Genomic DNA, 12,540 nt, shown 5'->3' on the forward strand with positions numbered 1-12,540 from the left:
AACAACCCTGGATACCAAGAAAACCTCGTATGATGCTTGCTTTTAATAATTTTATGAAAACTTACGTGGATTAGATAAGTAAAATACCATAAGAATAAGTGTACAAATTTTAATTATTTAATTTATTTGAAATAGACGAAACTCGAATCTCAGTTTACTGAAATGAAAATTGGCCCGGATTTGAATTCCAAAGAATAATTTTTTTCCGTAGAAGCTTGTTTTGTTTGTTTACTGTGTTATAAAATGAATACGATGGACATTCCATTCTAAGCGTCGTGTACCGAAGGGGAACGGGATTGTATCAACCATATACTACTAAGTATCAATTACTAGTATTTCCGGCACGCTAAAACGCTAAAATGTACCACCAAACGGCGTATGGGTAATTGTGGGACCATCATTAGCACTCATTCTAGCGACTACAATGCCCTACCAATTTAACCGGGGTATTGAAGGCGACCCTTGGTGGAGGGTATCGAGAGGGGGTTGTCGCAGCCTCAGCACAATTTGTGTTGCTCTTATATAAATATATATTGATTTCAAACTTGGTATTTAGATTAAAACACTGATTTCTTTCATATCTAACCTGTACGTATTTGGTGTACAAACGGGATTTTCCATTTTTCCTGAAGACGTTCTCACATGACGCGACGTCACAATAACAGAGACTGTTGGTACCTTTATATCAATGGATATAGGAGACCCATAGCTATAGGTAGATATTATAATGTATTTAAAAAAAGATAAATATATTTAGTTTAGAAAAATAAGGGAGAGGGTTGCAAGAACCCCTCCTTTGGTAGACGTGTTACAAAAATACCTCCAGTAGACGAGTGTAAATGCAACTACCTTGACTATGTTGACTACCATGATGTCAACTGGGATCCTAGGTTCCGGTTACTCGAGTGTCTTATAAAATGAATTATAAAAACTTATAATAGAAAAATATCAAATTTGTTGTGGTGAAAATATAAGTGCCACAAGGAAAGCGGAAAAGGCTATGGCTCCAAAGTTAGTTTCACTAAGTTTGCTTAAGGGTTCCCATTAAGAATGGAATGTCCATCGTAATACATAGTAAACAAACAAGCGTCTTTTTGTTGTTGATGTGATTGTAAAATAAAATGGGAAAAGATTATTCGTTGAAATTTAAGTCAAGAGAAAGCTAAAGCGTGACGCGCGGGCAAACTTTTCGCCTTCTCTCACGCGAGGAATGATATATATAGACCCGGGGATATCGTGGATCGATCAAAAAGTTGTAAAAAATGTGTAAAGCCTTTAAAAACTTGAATGTAAGCAATAAAGTGACCTTGGATAACGTTTTGGACGTTGTTTCTTTTAAGTGGCTCTGATCAAGAATACTTTGCTCTCACCAATTAATGGCACCAAAATATTGCAGAACTAGCTATTATAGTTAATGTGTCATTGAATACGTATCTAAATGCCTTCATGCTAATAGATTAGTCTTATGATCTTAGAATGGCTCTGCATGGTTGCCTCTCATAGCAGGAGAACGGAATGTTAATCCAATGCCAATTTAGAATCAAACAGATTAACATCTCAATGTTCAAATTCAATCTGAAATGTTATTTACATGGTTTCTTAGTTTTGAAGTATGAGAAGTATTGGAGCCTGGATGAATTAACTTTAGAAGGCTGGTCTTTTTACAAGTTGGATACAGTTCAATTGACCTTCATGTCATCAGAGACCTTGTTTGTAAACACGAGTTAAAAGAAGCCTATACAATTCACGTAGACCCAGGGTAGCGTGTACTTTGAAAACAAGGCCTGTTGCCTGTCAGTCAAGTTCAAATTCGTAAGTGTTGAACATTTTAATGTTAACCATTGTGGTAGGTCGGTCAGACATGGGGGACACAATTACACCATCCCATGCGTCTTATTATCTTCTCAATTAACTCCGCAGCATATACGCGTGGTTAAAACTAAAAGAGACCCAGCGAAATACAGTAAAGACAGACCAACCAAGCTTGACATCCATTTTAACTCAAATTGCAATTAATATGACTTAATCAGTTGTTAATGCATGTCACGAGGCAACTGGATCATAAACAGCCTCATTGTCACGACACAGTTCATTAACCCAATATGGTTGTATACCCATAGAATGACGTGTGAATGTGCTACGTACAAAAACTCATACCCCGGGACTCATACCCCGACTCATACTCGACTAATAAGCTGAAGTATGAGACATGTGTCGCTGGAATATGTCATGAAGGTGAGGGTGTTTAGTGCAGGTAAATGATGTATGTTTGGATCTGTGCTTGGAGGGGTACATGCAGTATTAAGATCAGCTGTTACAGAATTACAAAGTCTGGAAAAAAGACCTACTTAAAGATGACCTCTTTATTAACGTATCAACTATATTGTATGGTATAATAGTAATATTGGAACACAACTAATTGCGATAATTTAGACGACCACCAAGGAGGTCCAACAATATTGAAGAAATTTAGTGTCATGTCATCTATCCTGAATATTTTACATTTTATTCATTAAGAAGAAGCGCGTTCAAAAAGATACATGTTTATTTATTAGCAAAAAACAGCAACATTGGCTATTTTTTGTTATTTCCCTTTACGCACTTGCTTTTTAATGACGAGCATTTCGGCTTTCAAACTCATATTTTCACATAATGATACGTTCTTCGAAATAAATATAGTAATTATTCTACATCAATTATGGCTTCACCGAATCAATTGAATGCAAAATATCCTACATGTAGCGCGTTGTATTTAGCAAATTTGATAGTATTGCTGGTCGTTTTGGTCATGTTGTTTCATTACGGACCGGTAAGTCATCAATGCCCATATCAGCAGTAGATAGCAACTGATAATGTATTTGAACCACTGTTGTAGAGAATGCAATCAGACGCCCGTGATCGCTATGTAGAGAGTTCGAGACCTTGCATTAATTGGTATACATTGACATCCCTGCTGCTACATTCATTAAATCTCATTGACATTTAATTGTTGGTGTTCGTTAATAATACCTTGTCCATGACGTGTGAAAGTCGGTACTGGACTTGATCAGGCAACACTTTGTAAACCAATATCCCTTTATAGCTCTCCGACAAAATCCCTAACACGTTTTGATTGGCAACATTGGCCTATATAGCATCTGTCAGCAACCTGACAGCAAGATGGGTCTAGTTTCGTTGCTGATAGGGTCACTGACATGTACAGAATACTGCTTATACCCCCGTAAGACAAACCGAATCTCTAGAGTAACATTTTGATAACACTGCCACGCCCAGTACCCACCTAACGGGACACTCTCCCGCGGCAGTTTGAATGCTACCATACCATGATAACTACAACACGATTTAGATCATTCGGTTTGTCTTACGGGGGTAAGCACTAGAGTATAAAACTAAAGCATCGGAGTGATGCGATCTTGCTACTAACATTTTGATAACACTGCCACGCCCATACCCACCTAACGGGACACTTTCGCGCGGCAATTTGAATGCTATAACCATGATAACTGCAACACAAATTAATATTTAGATCATTAGCAAGAGAGCATCACTCCGCACTGTGATCACTCCGATAATGAAAGCTTTTGGATGCTTTAGTTCTAGAGACTTTTTACAGGGGGCGATTGATTTACTTTAAAGAACACATTAATTTTAGCCTCATTATAATCGGGGATTATAATGCACAAAAACTCCACCGGCCCCAAAAATTGAAAGCTACTTTTTTCCTTTGGTTGTTGGCAGTTGACGGCAAATTCACGAAATTGTATGTATGAGATGTATTTTAATACATCTCATACATACAATTTCGTGAATTAAAATTACTTAGAAAACAGAACCACTTTTGCATCAGTACACTTTTACCATGGTAACCAACAGCAATGAACATATAGGCTACTATTCTCATTTGCATTAAATCTGTAATCAATCTATAGCATTATTATAATGGAACATGTCAAGAAATGACTTGTTTTTATAGTATAAGCTGGTAAGTTACACAATGACCAATTTGACTGTGTGATGTTTTAGTCTGAGACGATATTCGTCTCAGGTTTTAGTGACGGTATACAGGGTGTCCCAGAAAAAATTACCGAGTGAATAAAATTGAACTAGACATTAGAATCAAAAAATTTAAAATGTAGAGCGTAGCCTATCTTATTGTGCATCACATACGACAATTTTATCTGATTCCGTTGAATGGTTGCGAAGAAATTAACAATTACATAATGCGCGCATCAATGCAGTTCATTCCAAGTTTGATCAACAGGCGCTTTTTTTCATACTCGCTCAGCGCTTCCTAAAGTTTGTGTATCTCATTAAATTTAGTCCATATTATCCATTTTATAATCCGACGGTGTTATGTTATTCATGCTTTGCCCGAGAAAACTTTGATTTCTGCAATTGGAAGCTTGCAACTTTAAAATTCTTTCAGGTTGTGCAAATATGTTATATTTTAACGTTCCAAAGAACATTTGAGCCAAGAATGTCAATGAACAAGTGCTTACAGCTTTACGTGTGATTTTTGATACCATGCAACATTAATGTTTAAGTTTTAAAGGATTTAAACTTTGCATTACAATTTCATGGAAATAATCCAAAAATATTAATGTGTGTGAGAATTTTATTCAGCCAGATGGAATTCTTTATGCAATAATTCTTTATGCAACATTTTTATCAACATTAACGAATAAAAATATTTACAAGTACCGAGCATCATCTTACATGCAAGCTTTCATTTTCAATATTGTGCAGGTTTTCAAATTTGAACAAAACCTAATTAAATGTTTTGCAAGAAACAGATTATTTAAAAAGAACGAAAAGGATTTCAAACTTGGAATGAAGTGAATTGACGCAGGCGTTATGTAATCGCTCATTTCTTCGCAGTCAGTCAACCGATTCCAGTAAAATTAGCGTATAAGATGCAGAATAAGATGGGCTACACGCTGTTGTTAGATTTTTGAATTCTGATGTCTATTTCTCGACTTACGTCCAAATTCATTCGCCCGGTAATTTTTCTGGGACACCCTGTATAACAGGGCTACGAATTGACAAAGACTACGGTATATATGCGTAAATAGTTAACGTTTATTTTTTTCATCAAATTATTATCATTCAATGAAAGCAGATATTTTTAAGGAAACCAATGACGGAAAAAGATGTCTTTTTTATATCACACCGGCGCGGCATCAACATCACCATATGAAAAATAGTGCATAATCACACTATAGCATACTGCCCATGATGCTCATAGAAATCAGCTACCACAGTTTGTGCCAAAAAAATAATCACCAAACTGTCAAAAATGTAGATAACTCATATATGAAATTAGAGTCTGTATAACATGTATAAAGTCAATGATTACGTACACGTGTCCTCGCATCACCGAAAATGCCTTTAGAATAACTTTTTATTATGCTTATCCGATTAACATGATTAAACTGATGAATCGTTTAAGCTTAACGAATTTTTACAATATTTTTGTGATGAAAATGTGCAAAGATTCACGCCTTTTTAACTCTGTTGTGTGAATTTTATCTGTTTTCAACGCACATCAATCCCATAATTGTATTTGGTACTATTTTTACATTTCAATATAGGCTCAACTCTGATTTCACAGACAAAAGTGTCAAAATCACCTGTTGAGGTTTTTCCAATCGCTTCGACAACTATCTTGTAAGTCTTGAATAAGACGGAGTACTGCTTTTAAAGCTCTTTTTGCATTTACAGATATGCCTATCAAATCATTTATTCAAGAAATATTTGATAATAATTGCCCTTTTTTGCGGACAATGATGATTATTTAAGCATGGCCTTAGCATTTGCAAAGACGAGATATCAATACGTGATTTGATTTATTACGAAGTGTCAGGCTATCGGGGGGGGGGGGCATATAAAAGATGGATAATGCTCCAGTTCTTTAAGCATGTTAAGCTTCAAACTCTGACAATTGTAGCTCATTAGCTCAAATTTGGGGAAAAAATGGAATTTTTTAGCTACACAGCCTATAATTTGGCCCAATTTTAGTTCACTACACCACCCCCAAAAAATTCATTTCAGTTCATCAAGCCCTATTTTGCCCGAAATCAGTTCTTAGTTCCCAAAGTTCGCCGCACACCCCTACCGAAATTGAGTGCACACCGGGTGCCAGGCATAATTTTGGATTTTGTGGCCTCTAGGCCTCTTTTACGGTAAGAATTAAAAATAGCACTTTGATAAACTGTTAATAGTGTTATCATAATTATATACACACAACTACTTAAAACTACAAGCATAGTTTTATTTCAAAATTATTTCCCCTGAATTCAGCATTGAACAACAAAGTGAAACATTTCCACGAAAAATGGGAAAATTTCACGCCATTACTTCGTTTCAAAATAGGTTCAATTAAATACATTGTGTCATGAAACACTACACCTTTTACAACATACTAACGTTACGGCCGTGATATTGTAAACATGTTTTTAAGTGTGTCACTATTGCACTCAATTTGATTCAACATGTCCAACATGCGTTACATGACCCCAAAGTGCACTTTCATGTCTTTTTTAATAGGTAGAATAAATGCAGTTCGAGGACCTCGTCCATTCTTTTAGAGCACTTTGTATTAAGTGTGTCATGATTTAAAGAACATGTTTCATTAAAGAAATTAATTTTAACACTATAACATAAGCTTCAAGTGCTTACTTTTTACTTCAACCACATACAATATGGACCAGTGTTTTTTAAAAAAGTGTGCAAAATTTATCTGCAAGACGCATGATATCATTGATACATTAAGACTTCAAACTTGTCACGTATCTGCAAAGTAAAAGGCAGCTTTAATCATGTTTAATTAGATTAGACAAAGTGCGAAAATTACGCGCTAGAGAGAGTCGTCAGCAAAGGCGTGAAAACCTAGTTAGTGAGAATTTAAAATATAAAATTGCATTTAATATCATGATACAATACCGTATTATGTGATAGGTTGAAGCAGGTCCGTAAACAGGGGCTAGGGGGTGGACGGACGCCCCTTCCTAATCACCAAAGGCCAAAAAATCTCACCCAAAAGACCCATCTGCGAGCGTAGCTATCGAAAAAATAGAGGTTTTTTTTATTCCCTTTCCGTCAAAAAAAGGTCTACTTTTTCAATATCTGCCCGTCCACTTTTACAACATTAGCCCCCCCAAAAAAAAAAAAAACCCACCAAAAACAAAAACGTGCTGGTTACTGTCGGGCCTGCTTCAACCTATCACATAATATTGTATCACGATAATGCAATTTTATACTTTAAATTCTCCCATGAATTAATCAATCAAAATTCCAAGACAGTGGGTGTTCCCCTGTATTACTTTATCAATACAGTATTTAGAATACAATATACTTTTGAATATCACTATTAGATAATTGAATAAATGGTTAATGTAGATTTCATTGTCCAATACCTCCCTCTGTGCTGTACACAACCTGGGTGAATCAATTGCGATCTGTACAAACTTATATTTAAATCTATTAAAATTGCTAGATAACTGAATGTTGTCTTATTGTATGTGAAAGTTTGATGAATGTAACTCTTAATTTCCAAAACGAGAACATTAATTTGAAAAAGGCAATCCGAAATCCAAGTTGCATGTGTACATGTGTTCAATAGAACCACACTGTTTTTTCATTGTCTTTCCCTAATTTCTAAAATTCAAAATTTAAGTATAGCGAAAGCAATACCCCATCACAAGTGCAGCGTGATTTCTCTTCAGGGTGTCCACGATTCCAGAAAAATTAGAAAAGTTGGGAAGCGATCATTTTGATACACCCTGTATGTGAATGTGAACAAAGTATTATGCACTGTTAGTATTAAAACCAATCTCTAAAATAGATTGCAAACAAACAATAAATAGAATAGTTATTCAAGTATAAAACATAAAATTTGATTTGATTATTTATTTGATTTGTTGGCATGTTGGTCAAAATATTTCCAAGCAGGGTGCCGAGCCCTCAATTTCAATAGGTGACCTGTACGCGGCATGCACTAACTAGGTTTTCACGCCTTTGCTGTCGACTCTCTGTAGCGCGCAATTTTCGCACTTTGTCTAAAACAAATCTTTGTTCAAAAGCACGTATCTAATTAAACATGATTAAGAAATCAACTTGCTGCCTTTTACTTTGCAGATACATGTATAATGTATAAGTCTTAACGTATCAATGATATCACGCGTCTTGCAGAAGATTGTTAAAATCCACTGTATAAATGATTTACTATCATGAAAACGTACCGTCCTTCGGAGAGGACTGCTGATACTCTGGTCGGATCATATTAAACATCAACCTAAACGATCCAAGGATTAAGTAAGTCTTACCGGCTTAAAGGAAATAATGTACTTTTCACGAAGGTTACATCATCCTTGCATGTGTCGAACCTGACACACTCGATACGGTTCTCATAACCCATATAAATACTCTCTTTGCTCGAACCTAACCTTGACGGAATGTAGCGAACAATTCACGTAATAGGTATAATCAACTGAAAACAAATCTTAGTAAATGATCATAATCTGAGGTTAAGTGGCTTCAGATTACTTATATGAAGGATGACCGTTCTGACATTTAAAAGATGACACTAGATAGATAAATATCATCAGAGGGATTCTACATTTCTTATAATCCATAAGGTTATCCATCTCTGGGTTATCACAACAATATCTACAAGTTGCATTTAACTAACACATCAAAACCAGCATTCGTTACCACATACCTTTTGGCGAGTCAATGAAGTTAGATGCGTGGTGAATTCAGTATCTCCTGCGCAAAAATAACAGGCCTCAAATTCGGTGCATCACTCGCAGACACAACTAAACCTGACTTTGTTTTGTATGCATTTGTGTAGCTCTCCCTGATAACTCCAAACTCAAAATGTATTCAAAGAATAATATAAGCCATCGAAGTAATTCCAAAACTTTAAGATAGTTGACCACACCCGCTATCTACAAGAAAATGTTAAAAGATAGCGACAAGGGCGTCGGTTAGGATGTAAAAATTAACCTCCTACTTCTTTACGGCACGAGTCTTGATATGTTAGAGTTGATAGCGTCCAAGAAATCAATTCAGTCTAGGGAACTCCCTGACCAGGTATGTAATAACTAGGCCAGTAGTTATTCACCGATAGCAGAATCCCTACCAAGAGAGCTCATGCACGTCGTATTATCCAATATACTTATATTCTACGGCTCTCTACGTCACACTTGGGTTTTCTTTACATTTCATTGAGGCCTCCAGACGTTTCATTCATGCAAAGACAAACTTTAAACATGTTACAGGCATCTTTGTGTCACTTAGCATGCTTAGTTAACTCGAGTGTTACCAAACATGAAGAAAAATCCATGACAAAAAACAATAATTTATTAAAACTCATCAAAAACTTCGATTCAACTCGTCCTGTACATTGATTTGATGGTTTCTTTGCTATAAAGCTTGCACTCACAAATAGTTTTACAACATTTTGAAGATCCCGCCTTATTCTCAGCTTGAAGATCACGTGATCTAATTTCAGCTTGCTTGCTATCTTAGTATTCTGTTAGTATGTTATTCCCTTCTGTAGTCAACTGTCCCCTTAGCTCCATATACGACTTCCTGTCCTTATAGTTCATCAATCATTCCAATTTTTTTCTTTCTCATGGGCTCTTCACTTCTGTCAACTCACTTTTTCCATTCTTCTCCATCAGGTCCACAGTCACATTTCAAAAGCTTCCAGACTCTCCATGTCTTATGCAAGGTCATAGACCTACTCCAAACTACTGACTTCTCATTGTCCTTGTTAGTTCTTGTTTAGGCTTTTGGTAAGCAGAAATTTTTTTATATCGAAAGCAGCATGTTACAATTATTTCAGAAATGGTTAAGAGACTGCACAAAAGGCATAATTATTCTGTTTGGACGACTGTTCGAAAGCATGCCAAAGCACAACAATTCGGCATACAGGTTGTATCAAATTTATTGGTACACATCAGTTTCCCATGATGAACAAGACCGCTACATCAAAATGCAAACAAGATGTTCCACTGAATTGTATCTATATCTGAGATATATTTTTCCAGAGAAGATTTTTTTTCTCAGCTTGTATTATAGATTTAAAATGTGATAAAAGGCATTAAACTGATCAATCCAGAGAATCCAATGGTTCACTTGGTAAAACAAAAAGCATGCTTTTCATTGAGCATTCTAAACCAGTGGTGGTACCAATCAAGCCTGTATTGTTCTAGTGCAGACTGTTCTAGCATTTACACAATAATACATCATACTAAATTTTATTGCTTGCATAAATCTAGATTGAAAATAATACAAAAAGAGAATATTTATGATACCGGTTTCTTGTTGTCACAATTAAAGTTAATTAATTACACAATGCAACTTACATGATAAATCACTGCTGATTAGAAGACTTGGAATTATCTGCAATTATGTTTAGCCACGAGATCTTCCAAAGTAGTAAGTAAAAGCTTCAGATCCCGGGGTTCAGATGAACCATGTCAGTGATAGTCCAACGTCCAGTCCAACGTAGTGCTAGTAGTATTTCAAAATGCAAAGCAGTGCAAGTATAGATCCACTCGAGCCTTACGCTATAAAGTCAACAGTTATATGTTTGCGTGAGCAACAAACATTTTCAAATATCCACTTGAAAGGCTCCACTGGCAATTCCAAAAGATTATACCAAAACAGCAACTTGACTGATCATTTGAGATGATAACTATCCAAACTTTTGTCAATATAACAGTTAAAGTCATACACACGAGCTGTCAATGCAAACCACTTTGTCACGCCTCATATACCTGATATACTTCATCTTTTGATAATCTTCCAATCAGTTATAAGACGGTGACCTCATCTTATAATATTACAATATCATTTGAATTGAGGTATTCTTGAGTATCTTACTTGATCTACCCCCAGCAAAGTTGCTTGGACCACCCGAATGATACACACAATAGTTTGATTGGCATAAGGGTAAACCGAATACCCCAAAAGCCATTGCAAAAGTAGTAGGGCAAATAAGCATTGTACAATAGAAAGTTTATATTAGAGAGCAATGCTTAGGAATACACGCTGAAAGGGCACACTAATATCCAGGTTTACCTCCCTTACACCATGTATACGTATCACCTGCTTCCTGCTTTGAAATATAAATTTGTATTTAACACCATTAAAGGCCTCAATTATATCCTAGGGGACAAATGTGATAAAGAATGCGCTGTTACTATGTTGTAAAGTTCCACTTTCTTTCAATCATGTTTTTTGTACTTATTTTTATGTATCAGTTTATTCTCCACTTTTATAATGTAACCAGTACTATCATTGTAGGCACTTATGTATTTAGAGAGTACCTGTTCCGAATAAAACACTGGATCCACTTTAAATGACCAAGATTTCTAGTTTTAAGACTTTTATGACAAGAATGTACAGTTCTAAGGAATTTTGTGTTACATTAAGCAACAAATTAGATGTACTAGTATATTATGTATTTGGATGTGACAGTATACATCGACTTTAATGTAAGTAGCTCATAGAGCTATTATTCGACAACACACACGATGACGCAATCTTTACCAATGTTAGCTATCTTTTCTAAAGCTTTTTATAAATTAATTGATTATTATCTATTTTAAAAATCAATAATTATGTATTTATATATCATTCTCTTTTGAGCTTAAAGGTAAATCATAATATCGTTATGTTGTCAATTCGTTGCGCCATGTCCATGAAAATTGCCAAAGTACATACTTATTGAAATAAATCCATTTGATAATTATAAATCACAATCTTGATCACAAATAACTTGGTTTAAGTAAATAAGTAACAAGATGTACACTTCTAAAGCGAATTGTTTCAAGCTTTCACATATTTTAATTGTCATATTTGTTAATGATCATGAGCTAACTGATACCAGTATTTGTACCAGGAGCTAATAATTCTTCTTTTTTTCTTGGCTATCAAATATCATGATCATTTGTGGAAAATGATCCTGGTTATTGTTTTAACGGGGTGCGTAATTGAATATCCTAATTTTGATACCCAAAAGCACTCTCACCATGATAGCGAACTAACAAGTTCTAAATAATTGAATAAAAGTACCCACAATCCAATGCACGCAGGGCAAAGGTCATAAAATTTCATCCATATGGTAGACAAGATGACTAGACATACTAGATGATATCCCATAATTCTCTAGTTTTATAGGTGTAACACTTAATATTAGAGGTACCAGGTTTGTGTAGAATGTAATCTGAACGCCTTGCATTGTGGGATGTTATCAATGACGTCAATAATCTGACAATATTCAGGTAGAAATCAGTGTATAATATTATACCAAAGGCAAAACGTACGTATTGGCTGAAATCTATACAGAAATGGAATGCCAGGTGCATCAACTGACGTTATGATGATCTCGTATATTGTTACTTTTCCATAATTCACCTTACCATGTACTTCATGGTAGTTTACTATTACATATTATTATGTTGGAAAGACAAAGATTTTAGAGATCTACGGTTCGGTAATTGAACTCTTAATAACAAAGGTAAAACA

General features: G+C 35.3%; 1 protein-coding gene across 2 annotated transcripts in view; it reads right to left on the reverse strand.

Moving 5' to 3' along the window:
* Positions 1–10,493, reverse strand: part of LOC140165968 (uncharacterized peptidase C1-like protein F26E4.3) — a 44,957-nt gene extending 34,464 nt beyond the window's left edge. The window contains exon 1 of one of the 2 annotated variants that reach the window (XM_072189328.1): positions 10,374–10,493. The gene's annotated coding sequence lies outside the window, so the exon portion shown is untranslated. Of the gene's footprint in view, positions 1–8,719; positions 9,090–10,373 lie in introns of those variants that run through there. The other variant, XM_072189327.1, reaches the window with a different exon arrangement.
* Positions 10,494–12,540: the final 2,047 nt, after the last annotated feature.

Source organism: Amphiura filiformis, chromosome 12 (assembly GCF_039555335.1).
Source record: "Amphiura filiformis chromosome 12, Afil_fr2py, whole genome shotgun sequence".
NCBI classification, from domain to species: domain Eukaryota; kingdom Metazoa; phylum Echinodermata; class Ophiuroidea; order Amphilepidida; family Amphiuridae; genus Amphiura; species Amphiura filiformis.